General features: G+C 47.7%; 2 long non-coding RNA genes across 20 annotated transcripts in view; one reads left to right on the plus strand and one right to left on the minus strand.

Annotated features, from left to right (window-relative positions):
- Positions 1-948: 948 nt before the first annotated feature.
- On the minus strand, positions 949-6,106 carry LOC147353364 (uncharacterized). 3 transcript variants are annotated; one of them, XR_015145115.1, is made up of 4 exons: positions 4,941-6,106; positions 3,975-4,097; positions 3,447-3,578; positions 949-2,497 (listed from the first exon to the last, which is right to left on the minus strand). It is a non-coding gene; the product is annotated as an uncharacterized LOC147353364 (long non-coding RNA). The 3 variants fall into 3 exon arrangements; XR_015145114.1 differs by having other exon boundaries at positions 2,952-3,578; XR_015145113.1 differs by lacking the exon at positions 3,447-3,578.
- The window catches only part of LOC147353365 (uncharacterized), a 148,127-nt gene continuing 135,152 nt past the window's right edge, over positions 1,453-14,427 (plus strand). For 13 of the 17 annotated variants that reach the window (XR_015145103.1, XR_015145097.1, XR_015145100.1 and 10 more), the window contains exon 1: positions 3,578-4,044. This is a non-coding gene — a long non-coding RNA (uncharacterized LOC147353365). Of the gene's footprint in view, positions 1,570-3,264; positions 3,369-3,577; positions 4,045-4,558; positions 4,598-14,427 lie in introns of those variants that run through there. The other 4 variants (XR_015145106.1, XR_015145109.1, XR_015145099.1 and 1 more) reach the window with 3 other exon arrangements.

Below are 14,427 nucleotides of genomic sequence, written 5' to 3' on the forward strand. Positions count from 1 at the left end.
TAGGACTCCCAACCTTGGGTCTCTGTTCTCACCATCACTAACAGAGTCTTCATCCATCAAAGCATTCCAACAGACCTTCAACAGCCCTCACATAATCCCTGGACCTGCTCATCATGGGTCCCCTTGCTCTGTCCTGGGTTTTCCGTGTCTGCATTTGTGTTCTCTTTGGCCTGCTCAGAGTTCTCCAGTGTGTTTGGCAGTGGGGTATGCACTTGAAAAAAAAAAAAAAAACTTGGCAGGGATAATCATACCCTGCTTGATTTCTGAGCTAAAAATAGCTTCTCTGCATTGTGGAGAAACCAGAGGCCAAAAAAGTCCAGAGCATCATCAGTTCTCTCTCCAGCAGCAGAAACACCTGGAATCGCTGTTTAATTATTTCAGAAGCAATGGTGCAATTTAGACGTTTCAGGAATAACGTCAGGGGCCTCACATGTGGTTTTGGCAGCTGCCAATCACCACGGGATCCAGCCCAGAAGCTGAGGTGTGTCAAGTTCATCACTTATGAGCTATGTGACCTTGGGCATGTTCTCTCTCCTCTCTGGGCCCTGGTTCCTCATCAGCTGTTGTTTAGTCACTAAGTCGTGACCTACCCTTCATGACCCCATGGATTGTAGCCTGCCAGGCTCCTCTGTCCATGGGATTTTTCCAGGCAAGAATACAGGAGTGGGTTGCTATTTCCTTCTCCGGAGGATTTTCCTGACCCAGAAATTGATCCCAAGTTCTCTTGCATTGGCAGGTGGATTCTTCACTGCTGAGCCACCAGGGAAGCCGTCCCCATGAATAGGTTGGGGAAAACTGTACTTTGTTTTTAGGGCAAATGCAACAACCCACTGAAAGAGCATTTGTGAAAAGAGTTCTTCCTTCGGAGAAAAGGGACCACTTGGGGCTAGAGGAGGAGAGACAGGAGTTCTGCTGTAAAGAATGGACAAAGGCAAGGACTCAGGAAGGAGGAGTGAACGAGATTTATTGACCGAGGGAAGCAAGAGTCGGGAAAGCATGGACTACTCAGGGAGCTGGCGGAGGTTAGAGGGAGACAGGGATAAAATAAGCTTGGGACCTGATATAGATGGCTCTCTGTGGTTGATGAGACATCACTGGACGCTTTGAAGCAAGGATGGACATCACAGTTGTATTTTAGAAAATGTGGGGCAGAAAGGAATAGCCTGGAAGCAACAGGGATTAGGCTTCTACCAAAACAAGTCAGAAGCAGTACAGAGGAAATAGGGATGGGAAGTAGGGACACAGTGTAATTTTTTTTTAGAAGGCTGAAAAAACAGGCCTATTACTGATTAAAAATAGCTTTAAATTAACATATGCAAATGAAGGCCTTTTTCCCCCACCTCCAGCCCCACTTGCCCCTGGAGAAGCCAGGGCTTTAAATCAGACTCTAGGAGCCCCCTTCTCAGCCGGATTCCCATTGTCTCCCTCCTGCCTGAGTGTCTTGGCCTCTTGTCTCTTTGCAGGTCTTGAGCTAAGAGGTTCACCCTGCTGACCGCAACCCAAGGAAAAGAACATCCAAATAGGAGGAAACCGCCGAGTTTTCTGTTTTCTTCTGCAGGAGAATGCAAGGTTATTTTTGGCCCCTTTCATACAAATCAGATTGTTTTCTTTCTTTCTTTCTTTCTCAAAGCCCTGTGTCTGGCAAGCTTCAGGCAGGGGAGAGCGCATTAGAGCTCGCATTGTGAATACCTTTGCATTTTTGCTCGGTGTCAGTTTTGTTTGTCTTCTTCTGCCTGGCTGTCTCCCTCGTCTTGGGATTGTTGACTTCCCGCAGACGTTGCTCTCCAGCCAAAGAAAGTAAAACCTTTCTCAAGGATGGGGCGCCTTGGTTGGAAAGAGAAGGACAAAAGGGAAGCATCCCACAGTCTGGGAGTGGCTTTGGTTTTGGCGCTTTCGCACTCAGCCCCACTTTCTCGAATTAGTTCTCTGACTTGAGATGCTGAGATGCCCTGGGAGGCACAGGGCTGACGGGAAGAGGAGAATGGAAGCCAGGCTTCCCGACCCTCCAGCCACCAGGTTTCCAAGTTTGCCCCTGTCTTCTTTGTGGCTTATGAAGTTTGCTGGAGTCCCTTATAGCAATGGAACCAAGAGTGAGGAGTCCAGGCTTGACCCCGGCTGCTGTCGGTTAGAGTCTGACCTGAGCTAAGTTACTGAAACTCCGTTTTCCTGATTTGTGAAATGGGCATATTAACAGTGGATTGTTGAGTTGACGAACAATGTTAAAGAGGATGGTCTGCGTTAAAAATTTGGGGACTGCCTGGAGCACGCATCAGGCCGGCTGAGTGTGTATGTGTTTAGGTGTGTGTTTGTGACTGATGTGTGCACTTGTGAAAACCACACCTCCCACTTTTACCCAATAGTCACCAGATCTGTTAAAGTCCCTCTCGGGGTGTCTGGCAGAAGTTGTAAATTAGTTTTGATTCTTAGGAGATTCTTTTCTTTTTCTCATTCTCTTCTGCTGGAATCTTTCCCTTAAGGCAGCTGAGGTTGATGTGACCTGTAAGAATGTGACAGAAGCAAGGGGAAGGATTTTCCTGTTTAATTCCACACATCATTTTGCTCATTTTGAGCCAGAGTCACTTGTGGATTTCAAACGCAGTGTTTTGTCTTTCATCATTTTACCCAGATGCTTCACCTTCAGGACAAGAGGGCTGCCTGCCTTGTTCCCTCTCATGTCCCTAGTCTCTGGCACATACTTGCAAATATTTGTTAAATGCCTGCAGAAACAGGCTCCTGCATGCTCGCGCGTGCGCGCGTGCGCGCACACACACGCAGACTGTTATTGTTATTTTTTATGAGGTATGCATGGCTTTGCATCCCAGCTCCAGCGCCCATGGGGAGGAGGAGTGGCAGGCATGTGGGGTTCTGGCAGCTGGCAGTCACAATGGGACCCACCCCAGAACCGGCAGATGCTTCAAATGTGTCATTTTCAAGTGACCTTGGCCTGTTACCTCTCATCCCTGCGCCCTGGGTTCCCCATCAGTAAGTTGGGGGCCCATCTCAGAGAGCATGGAGGCACAGCTTTCTGAGGGACCTGGCGCCAGAAAGACATTCCAATCCTGCCTGGTTTTTCTCACATCACAGAGACCCCTGAGCATCCTGGGATGAGTCTCCAATCACCACTAATATAAACAAATGGCTGGCACCTGGTCGCTGGCGCCCTAAATCAAATAGTCTGAATTTTCCAGGCCTACAGCTGAAGCACCAACTTTTCTCACCACCACTCACACACACCACATTAATCCCATAAGCATTCACTGCATTGGCAGAAGAAACATGTGGATCCGAATCCTGAGGCTCCCTGCCCTGACCAATGGTGGTCACGTGAAAACATTTGACACCAAGCCTGGGAAACTCCTTCCGGTCAGGTTAGCTTTCTGGTGCTTTAGGCAGGAGCAGAGACTCTGCAGAGGTGGAGGTCGCTGGCTTAGGAGAGGAGGGTGTACCTGTTGAAAGGGGAATTGCTAGGGGCTCATTACTCCATCCGCACATTGAATGAAGGACTCTTTCTTTCAGGATAGCATCTCCTGAGGTTTTCTCTGAAGAGCATTATTTCTATGGTCTGCTAGTGAGTTAGACTGGAAAGAGAGTTGGAAGGAGAGAAAAGAAAAGAAAAAGCATTCCTTCGTCAAATAATTCTGGGAAATCTTGGCATAAACAATGTTAAAAATTATTTTTTCAACATTTTTTTTCAAACTGCAGAATTTCTCGGCACCTTTAAGAGACTAATGTGCATTTTGACTATGTGAAAGATAAATTTGGTATCTTGTAATTAACATGCTCTTTTGACAACAGGATGTTTTTCTCCCTCTATCAACATCCCAGGAAACAAGGTTCTGTACCACACTTTGGGGAAAAGAACTTGCAAAGAGGAAGAGAGAACAGATTCTGGGCCTTTAAGCAAAGTTTTCACACAGGTTGAAGTAATTCCAGGTGGTTCAAGGCAAGTCAGGAGATCCTCCGTGGGTAGTTACCTCCTTCCTGTAAGCAGTTCACTTCAGGAACTCGCCCACGCCAAGCTCGAGTCCCCGCTGCTCTATCCAGGTAGGTTGCCTGTGTGCCTTTGGGTGGGCATTCGTGGCTTAGTGGAGCAGACACTTGGGTATCCAGAACAAAACAGAGAGGGGTACCATAAATCACAGAGAACGCCACTCAGCTTCCTTTCCTGGTCTTTGCTTCTTGAAAAGCAGAGAAACAGAAACACCAGGCAGCAAGCTCTGAGAAAGCCTTAGAGAAGGATTTTCATGTGTGAGCGAGCCCACGGCTGCCTCGAGGGCCTGTGTTAAGCCCAGTTGGCTGGGTCAGCCCTGACGTGGTTGTATGCCAGTGGGCCGTAGTTGGAGAAAACCTTGTGAAGGCCTGGTGGACACTGGAATGGCGGGGGGCTGTTGATGGGGGGATGCGTCGACTGGGGGGACCATGGTGGCCCACTCAGATGTGACCAAGATGTTCTTCGAGGACTTGGTGGTCTGGGTAATTTCTCTAAGTGGGGTGGTTGGCCATGAGTCCTTATAGCTTTGCCCATGTTTATGATTAATTTCAGTATCTTAATGCACAGGCCCCAAATTAAGCAACCAAGGAAAGCTGACTTTCGGAGGTGAGTCTAAACAGATTTAGTGGGGCCTGGAGTCCATTGGGTTCTGAGTCTCACGGAGGATTGCACAAGGTGCCTGCCCCCACACACCCGCCTCACCCCACCCCACCAGGCTTTGTTAGAGGCGCTCTGGTTCAGCACTCCCTCCTGAGGCACCAACAGTGGCTCAGAGCGAAGCTGATAAAGAGAAGGTGATAAGAAGGGAGGGCAGGAATTTCAGAAATGCCATTGCTTCACTTCCCAGAAGCCTCCCAAACATTACACCCTGACCTCAAACTGCCCTTGCTCTTTAAGAAAGTAGACAGCGAGTCAGGGAGCTTCATGGACACGGTGGCCCTGGCCTCACCTTGGCTGTTTGGCTTAAAGTTCCAGAGGTTTCTTCAAAAGCATTTGGAGATTTATGTTGTCTTTAGATTTTAGGGAAGAGGAGGCGGCCGTGAGCATTTGCCGAGTGATGACTATGTATGGGGTGGGCCTTGCCACTTGCTCTCTGGTTCTCAGAAGTGGCTACACTTGGAAGCTCTGGGTGGTTGGTTGGTTGGTTGTTTTTTAAGCGCTGGTTCCTGGGCCCCAGCCCAGGTAGCCTGACTTAATTGATGGAGAGTGTGGCCTGTGCATTGGGGTTTGCAAGCCACCACCACCCCGCCCCGCCCCAGGTGCACTGAATTCACAGCAGAGTGAATTGAGAAGCTCGGCACCGAAAACTTCTTGTCTCTCATTCCCAGTTGCTCACCAGCAACCCAACCATGAGGACATTAGTGGTGATTGAAACAGAGGCTCAAAGAGCTCAGGGCTTTCCCAGGAGCACAAAGTCTTGGGCTAGAAGGTTACAGGTTCCAAAGCCAGCATTATATCACAGTGAGTCAGTAAATGTTGCAAAATGGGACTTAATTCGACAGTGAGGCCACCATAGGCCAGCCTGGGGCTTAAGCAGGTTGGCAGCTGCTGCACCCATTACACTCACCCAGCACACCCTTCTCCTGGGCCCACTTCAAAGAGCAGGGTGTTGTCACTGGGGCCCTGAGCAAAGTGACTTGACCCCACAGCTCTCAGGCCCACCCAAGAATCAGGATGGGCTGACTCCAGGCCAAGTTTATTTTTCTTTCTTGTCGAGTGTGATCACTGGAGAAGACTGCAGGGGAAGTAATGCAGATACACACGGGCCCTGGAGGGCGTAGGGTTCACAGCCCATCAAGGAGCCAGCCAGGCTCCATACAGGGTCCTTCCCGCTGCCCTACTTAGACACAAGCCGGTCTACATTCCCGCTGGGCTTTAGGAACTGTGAACTGACTTGGAAGGGCAGGAAGGAAACCAAAGGGTGGGGCTTGTGCCAGATGATCCAAAGAAAGTAAAACAGTGGGGAATGTGGCACAGTGTAAAGAATAAAGCATTTGGAATCTCACTCCCCTGGACTCTGCATAAAGCGCCTTACCTCCTTCAGCCTTAGCTAACCAAGCTTCATGTCGGAGATGAAAATTTCAGGCCCTGATCTCTAGAGTAAGGATAACAATCACCTATAATTGTGATAATTAAATGATATGTAATTTATTATATAATTATGGTATATATTATGTATGCATGCCAAGTCTATTCAGTTGTGTCTGAGTCTTTACGAACCTATAGACTGTAGCCTGCCAGGCTACTCTGTCCATGGAACTCTCCAGGCAAGAATACTGGAGTGGGTTGCCATGCCCTCCTCCAGGGGATCTTCCTGTCGCAGGGATCAAACCTGCATGCATCTCCTGCATGGGCACATGGGTTCTTTACCACTAGAGCCACCTGGGAAGCCCTATGATATATGTTATGTTAATATATAATTATTCAAATTATATATAAAATAATATATGCTGTAATATTATAATATTGGGTGGGTCAAATATTTCACTTGGGTTTTTCCATAAGATGTTATTGAGAAATCCAAACAACTTTTTGCCAACCCAGTATTTCGTGTATAAATATTATTTTATATATCCTATTATTGATATGTGTATTTGTTCTATGCACAGCTACAGTGAGCAAGCACCAGGCTGAGTCAGAGGCTAAGCTCTTGGTAACTCAAGTCAGTAGCCCATTGGAGTACTTTGCAGCTGTTAAAAATGAGATAAATCCACGTAACCCAATAAGGAAAGCTGTCCAAGATAGACCACCAGGAGGAAGAGCCAAGTGCAGAGGCGTGAGAAAGGATAGCCCTTTTACATAATGAAAAGCATTTACGTATAAATAAGTACATATATAAAGTGTAAAAATAGAAACCGACTCTAGCGGAGCATGCACAAGTGCATATCCTTGTGGGGACGTGCTTCTCTTCTGAAGAAAATGCATTTCTGGAGAAAGTTAGAAAGGTGGAATTTGGCAAAAGGAAAAGGGAAGAAGATTTTTCATTTCATTTTATATTTTCTACTTATTTCATACTCAGCTGAACTTGTTTGCATGTGTGTCTGTGTGTGTCTGAGTTTCAGTAACAGAAACAAGGAGTTTGAGTTAAAATGGAAAAGAAAACAAAAGCAGAACTCGCCCTGAGACTCCAGTTCTTTCTCTGTGATCTGGGCCAGCCCAGCAGACAGGGTTGTTTTTCCAGCTGGGAATCATTTCATCCTCTCTCCCTAAATCCTGTGCGAACCCAGATCCAGTGGGAGTTGACAAAGGCCTGGTCCCAGGCCGGTCAGCCACCTCTCCATGTCTGTTGGTGTTTTTAAGTATGAGCACACTGGTGGGTGTGTCTGGGGAGTGGTAGGGAGGAGCTGAACGAGGCTTCAGAGGAGGAGGAGAAAGTGACGTGCCTAATAAGGAAACCCACATGTCTGACACTAAAGTTTCAAATGCTGTAAAAGAAAACCAGAAATAAATTTAAATCAAAGTAAAGGCTGCTTTAAATCCATGCAAGGAAGCAGAAATCCTCTGGGTGAATGGATACCAATTTTGAGACTGGTTCTTCCCCTCACCTGCTATAAGGTACTAAACGACCATTCCCAAAGATACCTAACCCTAACCCCAGAACCTATGAGTGAAAGTCACTCAGTTGTGCCGAATCTTTGTGACCCCATGGACTGTAGCCCACCAGGCTTCTCTGTCCATGGGATTTTCCAGGCAAGAATACTGGAGTGGGTTGCCATTCCCTTTTCCAGGGGATCTTCCCAACCCCTGAGGGGTTGAACTTAGGTCTCCTGCATTGCAGGCAGATTCTTTACCACCTGAGCCACCAGCCAGAACCTGTGAACACAACCTTATTTGGGAACAGGTCTTTGTGAATGTGAATAAGGATTTCCAAATGAGATTATCTTGAATCATCCAGATGGGCCCTGAATCCAATGGCAAGTGCTCTCATGAGATATTTCTGTAAGACAGGAGGGGAGAGGACACAGACACAAAGGAGGAGATACGTGAAAAATGGAGACAGAGGCTACAGGGCTGCAGCCACAACCTAAGGAACACCTTGGCATTGAAATACGTATAATATCATATATGAAACGAGTCGCCAGTCCAGGTTCGATGCACGATACTGGATGCTTGGGGCTGGTGCACTGGGACGACCCAGAGCGATGGTATGGGGAGGGAGGAGGGTTCAGGATGGGGAACACATGTATACCTGTGGCAGATTCATTCTGATATATGGCAAAACCAATACAATATTGTAAAGTTAAATAAAATTAAAAAAAAAAAAAAAAACACCTGAGTCACCGGAAGCCTAGAGAAGCAAAAGAGGACACTCCCCCAGAGCCTTTGGAGGGGCCCAGCTCTGCCAGTACCTAAACTTCAGACTGCTGACCTCTAGAACTGGGAGGCCATTGTCCTCTCCCCTTCAATCTTTTAGAAATGTCTCATGAGAACACTTGCCATTGGATTCAGGGCCCATCTGGGTTATCCACGATAATCTCATTTGGAAATCCTTACTGACATTCACAAAGACCTCATCCCAAATAAGGTTGTGTTCACAGGTTCTGGGGTTCGGATATTAATGTATGTTTGGGGGTTTAGTACCTTACAGCAGGTGAGAAGAACCAGCCCCAAAGTTGGTATCCATTCACCCAGAGGATTCCTGCTTCCCTGCACAGATTTATAGCAGCCTTTCACTTAGAATTAAGTTTACTTCTGGTTTTCTTTTATGGCATTTGAAACTTTAGTGCCAGACCATGTGGGTTTCCTTAACACCAGTTTATCCTCCTCCTCTGCAGCCTTGTTCAGCTCCTCCCCAGCACTCCCCAGATACACTCACCAGTGTGCTCATATTTAAAAACACCGCTAGACAAGGAGGGGGTGGCTGTCCTGCCTCAGACCAGGCCCTTGTCAGTTCCTGCTGGATCTGGGCTCGCCCAGGATTTAGGGCGAGAGGATGAAATGATTCCCAGCTGGAAAAACAAAGGCAAAGGAGAAAAGGAAAGCTACACCTATTTGAAAGCAGAGTTCCAAAGACTAGCAAGGAAAGATAAGAAAGCTTTCCTCACTGATCAATGCAAAAAAATAGAGGAAAATAATTCAATGGAAACTCTAGAGATCACTTCAAGAAAATTAGGGATACCAAGGGAACATTTCATGCAAAGATGGGCACAATAAAGGACAGAAATGGTATGGACCTAACAGAAGCAGAAGATATTAAGAAGAGGTGGCAAGAATACACAGAAGAACTATACAAAAAAGATTTTCATGACCCAGATATCATGATGGTGTGATCACCCATGTAGAGCCAGACTTCCTGGAATGCAAAGTCAAATTTGCCTTAGGAAGCATCACTACAAACAAAGCTAGCAGAGGTGATGGAATGCCAGTTGAGCTATTTTAAACCCTAAAGGATGATGCTGTTAAAATGCTGCACTCAAAATGCCAGAAAATTTGGAAAACTCAGCAGGGGCCACAGGACCGGAAAAGGTCAGTTTTCATTCCAATCCCAAAGAAGGGCAGTGCCAAAGAATGCTCAAACTACCGCACAATTGCATGTATCTCATATGCTAGCAAAGTAATGCTCAAAATTCTCCAAGCCAGGCTTCAACAGTATGTGAACTGTGAACTTCCAGATATTCAAGCTGGATTTAGAAAAGGCAGAAGAACCAGAGATCAAATTGCCAGCATCCACTGGATCATAGAAAAAGCAAAAGAATTTCAGAAAAATATCTGCTTTATTGACTATGCCAAAGCCTTTGACTATATAGATCACCACAAACGGTGGAAAATTCTTAAAGAGATGGGAATACCAGATCACCTTACCTGCCTCCTGAGAAACCTGCATACAGGTCAAGAAGCAATAGTTAGAATGGGACATGGAACAATGAACTGGTTCCAAATTGGGAAAGGAGTATGTCAAGGCTGTATATTGTCACCCTGTTTATTTAACTTATATGCAGAGTACATCATGCAAAATGCCAGGCTGGATGAAGCACAAGCTGGAATCAAGATGCCAGGAGAAATAACAATAACCTGAAAAGCAGATGACAACACCCTTATGGCAGAAAGTGAAGAGGAACTGAAGAACCGCTTGATGAAAGTGAAAGGAGAGTGAAAAAGCAGGCTTAAAACTCAACATTCAAAAAACTAAGATCATGGCATCCAGTCCCATCACTTCATGGCAAATAAATGGGAAAACAATGGAAATAGTAATAGAATTTATTTTCCTGGGCTCAAAAATCACTGCAGATGGTGACTGCAGCCATGAAATTAAAAGATGCTTGCTCCTTGGAAGAAAAGCTATTATCAACCTGCTGCTGCTGCTAAGTCACTTCAGTCGTGTCCGACCCTGTGCAACCCCATAGACGGCAGCCCACCAGGCTCCCCCGTCCTTGGGATTCTCCAGGCAAGAACACTGGAGGAGGTTGCCATTTCCCTCTCCAATGCATGAAAGTGAAAAAATAAAGTGAAGTCGCTCAGTCGTGTCTGACTCCTAGCGACCCCATGGACTGCAGCCCACCAGGCCCCTCCATCCATGGGATTTTCCAAGCGGAGACATTACTTTGCCAACAAAGGTTCGTCTAGTCAAAGCTATGGTTTTTCTAGTAGTCATGTATGGATGTGAGAGTTGGACCATAAAGAAAGCTTAGTGCCAAAGAATTGATGCTTTTGAACTATGGTGCTGGAGAAGACTCTTGAGAGTCCTTGGACTGCAAAGAGATCCAAGCAGTCCATTCTCAAGGAAATGAGTCCTGAATATTTATTGGAAGGACTGATGCTGAAATTGAAACTCCAATCCTTTGGCCACCCGATGTGATGAACTGACTCATTTAGAAAAGACCCTGATGCTGGAAAAGAGTGAAGGCAGGAGGAGAAGGGGACGACAGAGGATGAGATGATTATATACCATCACTGACTCGATGGACATGAGTTTGGGCAAGCTCCAGGAGTTGGCTATGGACAGGGAAGCCTGGTGTGCTGCAGACTCAAAGAGGCATACATGACTGAGCGACTGAACTGCTGGGCTGGCCCAGGTCCAGCTCCAGGATAATAATAGCTCCAGGATCAGGGCGTGTCAGACCTTTGTTACCTTGTCTTGTTTTGAGCCATGAAGATGGTGGTAATTATTACAGCAGGCTAGGAAACAAAGGGCTTCCCTGGTGGCTCAGCAGGTAAAGAATCTGCCTGCAATGCGGAAGACCTAGGGTTGATCCCTGGGTCAGGAAGATCCCCTGACAAGGAAATTGCAAGCCACTCCAGTATTCCTGCCTGGAGAATTCCCTGGACAGAGAAGCCTGGCAGGCTACAGTCCATGGGGTCTCAAACATTTAGACACAACTGAGCGACTAACACACAGGAAACGAACACTCTTGCTGAAGAGGCACAGGTTGCCTTGAATTGACTTCCTGGGCCAGGGGCAGAGTCTGGGATTTGAAAAGAGATTGGACAGCCCATCCAGGACGCCCTGCCAGGTCCCCAACACACTGGGTGGGCCCTGGTTTCCCTTTTCTGAAGTAGCGTCTCATGATACTCTCTGCAGGCTTATTCTTTTTTTTCTTTTTCTTTTTTTAAAGATTTGATTATTAGGCTGCACTGGGTCTTAGTTGCAGCATGGGAGATCTAGTTCCCCGACCAGGGATCGAATCCGGGCCCCCTGTATTGGGAACTCAGAGTCTTAGCCACTAGACCACCAACGGAAGTCCCTACAGGATTATCCTGCTTTATTTTTCAGCATGGAGCCTGTAGTGACCTGATAATATCTCATCGTTTCCTGTAGTAACTCCCCACCACCGCCACTCCTCACCACCCATACATAAGGGGATGTGAGCTCCGTGAGGGCAGGGCTGACAGCCAGGCTTACTTCTGAATCTATCCCCAGCACAGCTCTTGGCAGGTAAGGGTGCCGAGATGATGAGATGATCTTAGAGGAAGGGAGAAAGGAGGAGAGACCCTGAGAGGGATGTGGTGAGAACCCGCTCAGACCCAGCCCCCACCAGCTCACAGTCTAGGCAGGTGGACAGGTAAATGGAGAAGGTTCTGGGGAGGCTGTACCACACGGATGGAAGGGTTAAGAAGGACGTGTAAGAAATTGTAAGAAAGGGCAGACAGCATCCTCAGGGAGCAGAGAAATGCAGGAGCTGGCCTCCGCTGGCAGGGATGGGGAGATTCTGCCCAGGGGGACAGCTGTGACCAAGTCCCCTGAATGGAGGGGAGGAGGCCCGCTCCATGGCACAGCCTTCGTGAGAGACAGTAAGGGAAGGAGGAGAGGATGGAGCAGGTATGAGAGGCGTCATGGGGAAGGCCCATGGACGGGTGGGGGATGCTGCTGTGTGTGCTGGGGATGGAAGAGGCTGCAGGGGCTTCAAGCTGGGAGCCTGCCCAGGTGACCATCAGAGGCCCTCAGTGTACAGGGCCCTGGACACCAGTTCCGCAGCCTCCAGGAGGTTAATCTATATTCCTTTCCATCCTCTATGTGTGTGCTCAGTTGCTTAGTTGTGTCCGACTCCTTGCGACCCCATGGACTGTAGTCCACCAGGTTTCTTTGTCCGTGGGATTCTTCAGGCAAGAGTACTAGAGCAAGTTGCCATTTCCTCCTCTAGGGGATCTTCCCAACTCAAGGACTGAACCCACATCTCCTGCATTGGCAGGCAGATTCTTTACCACGGGGCCACTTGGGAAGCCCTTCCCATCCTTTACAACTTCCCAAAGTCCACAGTTACATTAGTAATTGCAGCTAGGCATTGAGTCAAGAATGTGCTAGGAGGCCTCCATATTTAAATATGTACTCCTTTGGACACATTCTTATGACAGCATGATTATTCCCTTTTTATAGATGAGTTGAGTCTCAAAGCTGGTAGCTGAGGAGATTAAGCTTTACCCCTGAATCTATATGGACTCTGGATGCCATGTCCACACATACACCAGGGTCCGTGGCCGCCTGTATTGTGAAGCATGTCATGATTTCTGGAGTAGTTCATACACGGGACTCTTCTCTGACCTAGAGCAGAGGTTTGGCAAATCCAGGGCAGAGATTGTTCACACCATTTTACAGAAAAGAAAGCTAAGAATCCAAGGAGTGGGGGGGTCCTTCCTCATGAGCTGCAGACCCAGAGGACGGGCACCAGTGTTTCATGCCAAGGTCCTCTGCCCAGGAGCCTTGTGGTCAGACTTGTGTCCGTACAACAGTGCAGAATGAGGGCAGTGGAGATGGGGGTGGTAGGAATGGGGGTGCACGCTGTTTCAGATCCAGTGCCTGCTGAGCAGGGCTCCTCCCCAGAGCTCAGCTCCGGGCCACCAGGCAGCACATCCATCTCCGAAGGGCCTTCTAGGGAACATGGTACTCCCTGGAAGGAGTGGGCTGCATCCATCTTGTAGGACAATATGCTATTTTTGCCAGAGAGCTACAGGGCATAAATATAGATTTCTGAGCATTTTTTATTACCTGACTTGATGGTCGCTGCACATCTCTTCTTTAAACCATAAAAAGCCAGACAGCCCTTCCCAGAAACTGCGTCTACCTGTGTCCCATATAGACGTGGGGGATTGCAGCCGTATGGCAGAAAGGGCCCCACTTTGTTGCAGGGGGTGGGGGGTGGGTGGAAATCAACGGCCAGTTGTCTCAGAATTACCTTGGAGATCAATGACGTAGTTCCCAGGGGGCCTTTTCTGTCTTTTGCTTGGGCATTTCTTTCCTTCTGCCCTGTAACCAGATCTGATTCTGGGATACCGACCAGATCCTGGGCCCTGCCCTCACCTTCCCTCAGCCACCATCTTCCTGCCCTTCCCCATGCTCCTTCTACCCCAGGGCCTTAGCTCTACGTGGGAATCTCATCTGCCCCTGTCATCTGTGCCTAGGCAACCTTTCATTTCTCAGACCTCCATCAAACCCCCTGGGCCCACCATCTAAGTCAGGCTCCTTTGTCTAGAACCATGGTCACTTGATTTGGGGTATTTATCCCACTTTGTAAGGGTTTGTGGATTATTTGCTTAGACTCTGTACTCCACTGTAAGCTTCATGAACATAAAGACTGTTGTTTCCATTGCATTCCCAGAGCCTAAAGAGATAACCTGGTCCATACTCATTTCTATGTAAATATTATAGAAAATAATCAAATATAAGTGAATGCATGAATGAATGAATGGACGAATAGATAAATGAGTGAGCAAGCAAGCCATGGTTCTCACCCAGGGGAGATTTGCCCCTCGAGCTCCCCCTTCCCAGGATATATTGGCAATATTTTGAGACATTCTCACTCGTCATGCCATGGTGGTGCTACTGGCATTCAGTGGAGAGAGGCTGGGGTGCTGTCAGATAACCTGCACAGAGCAGCGGCCCCCACCTCCCAGCAGAGAGTGTGTTCCACCCAAATGTCAACAGTGTCGAAGTTGAGAAACCCTAGAAAGTTCTTTCCTAGGGCTGCTGAACAAAGCACTACAAACCGAGTGATTTAAAACAA

This window comes from Bos grunniens, chromosome 18, assembly GCF_055505025.1.
Source record: "Bos grunniens cultivar Pamir isolate PY7600 chromosome 18, Bosgru_T2T1.0, whole genome shotgun sequence".
NCBI lineage: Eukaryota > Metazoa > Chordata > Mammalia > Artiodactyla > Bovidae > Bos > Bos grunniens.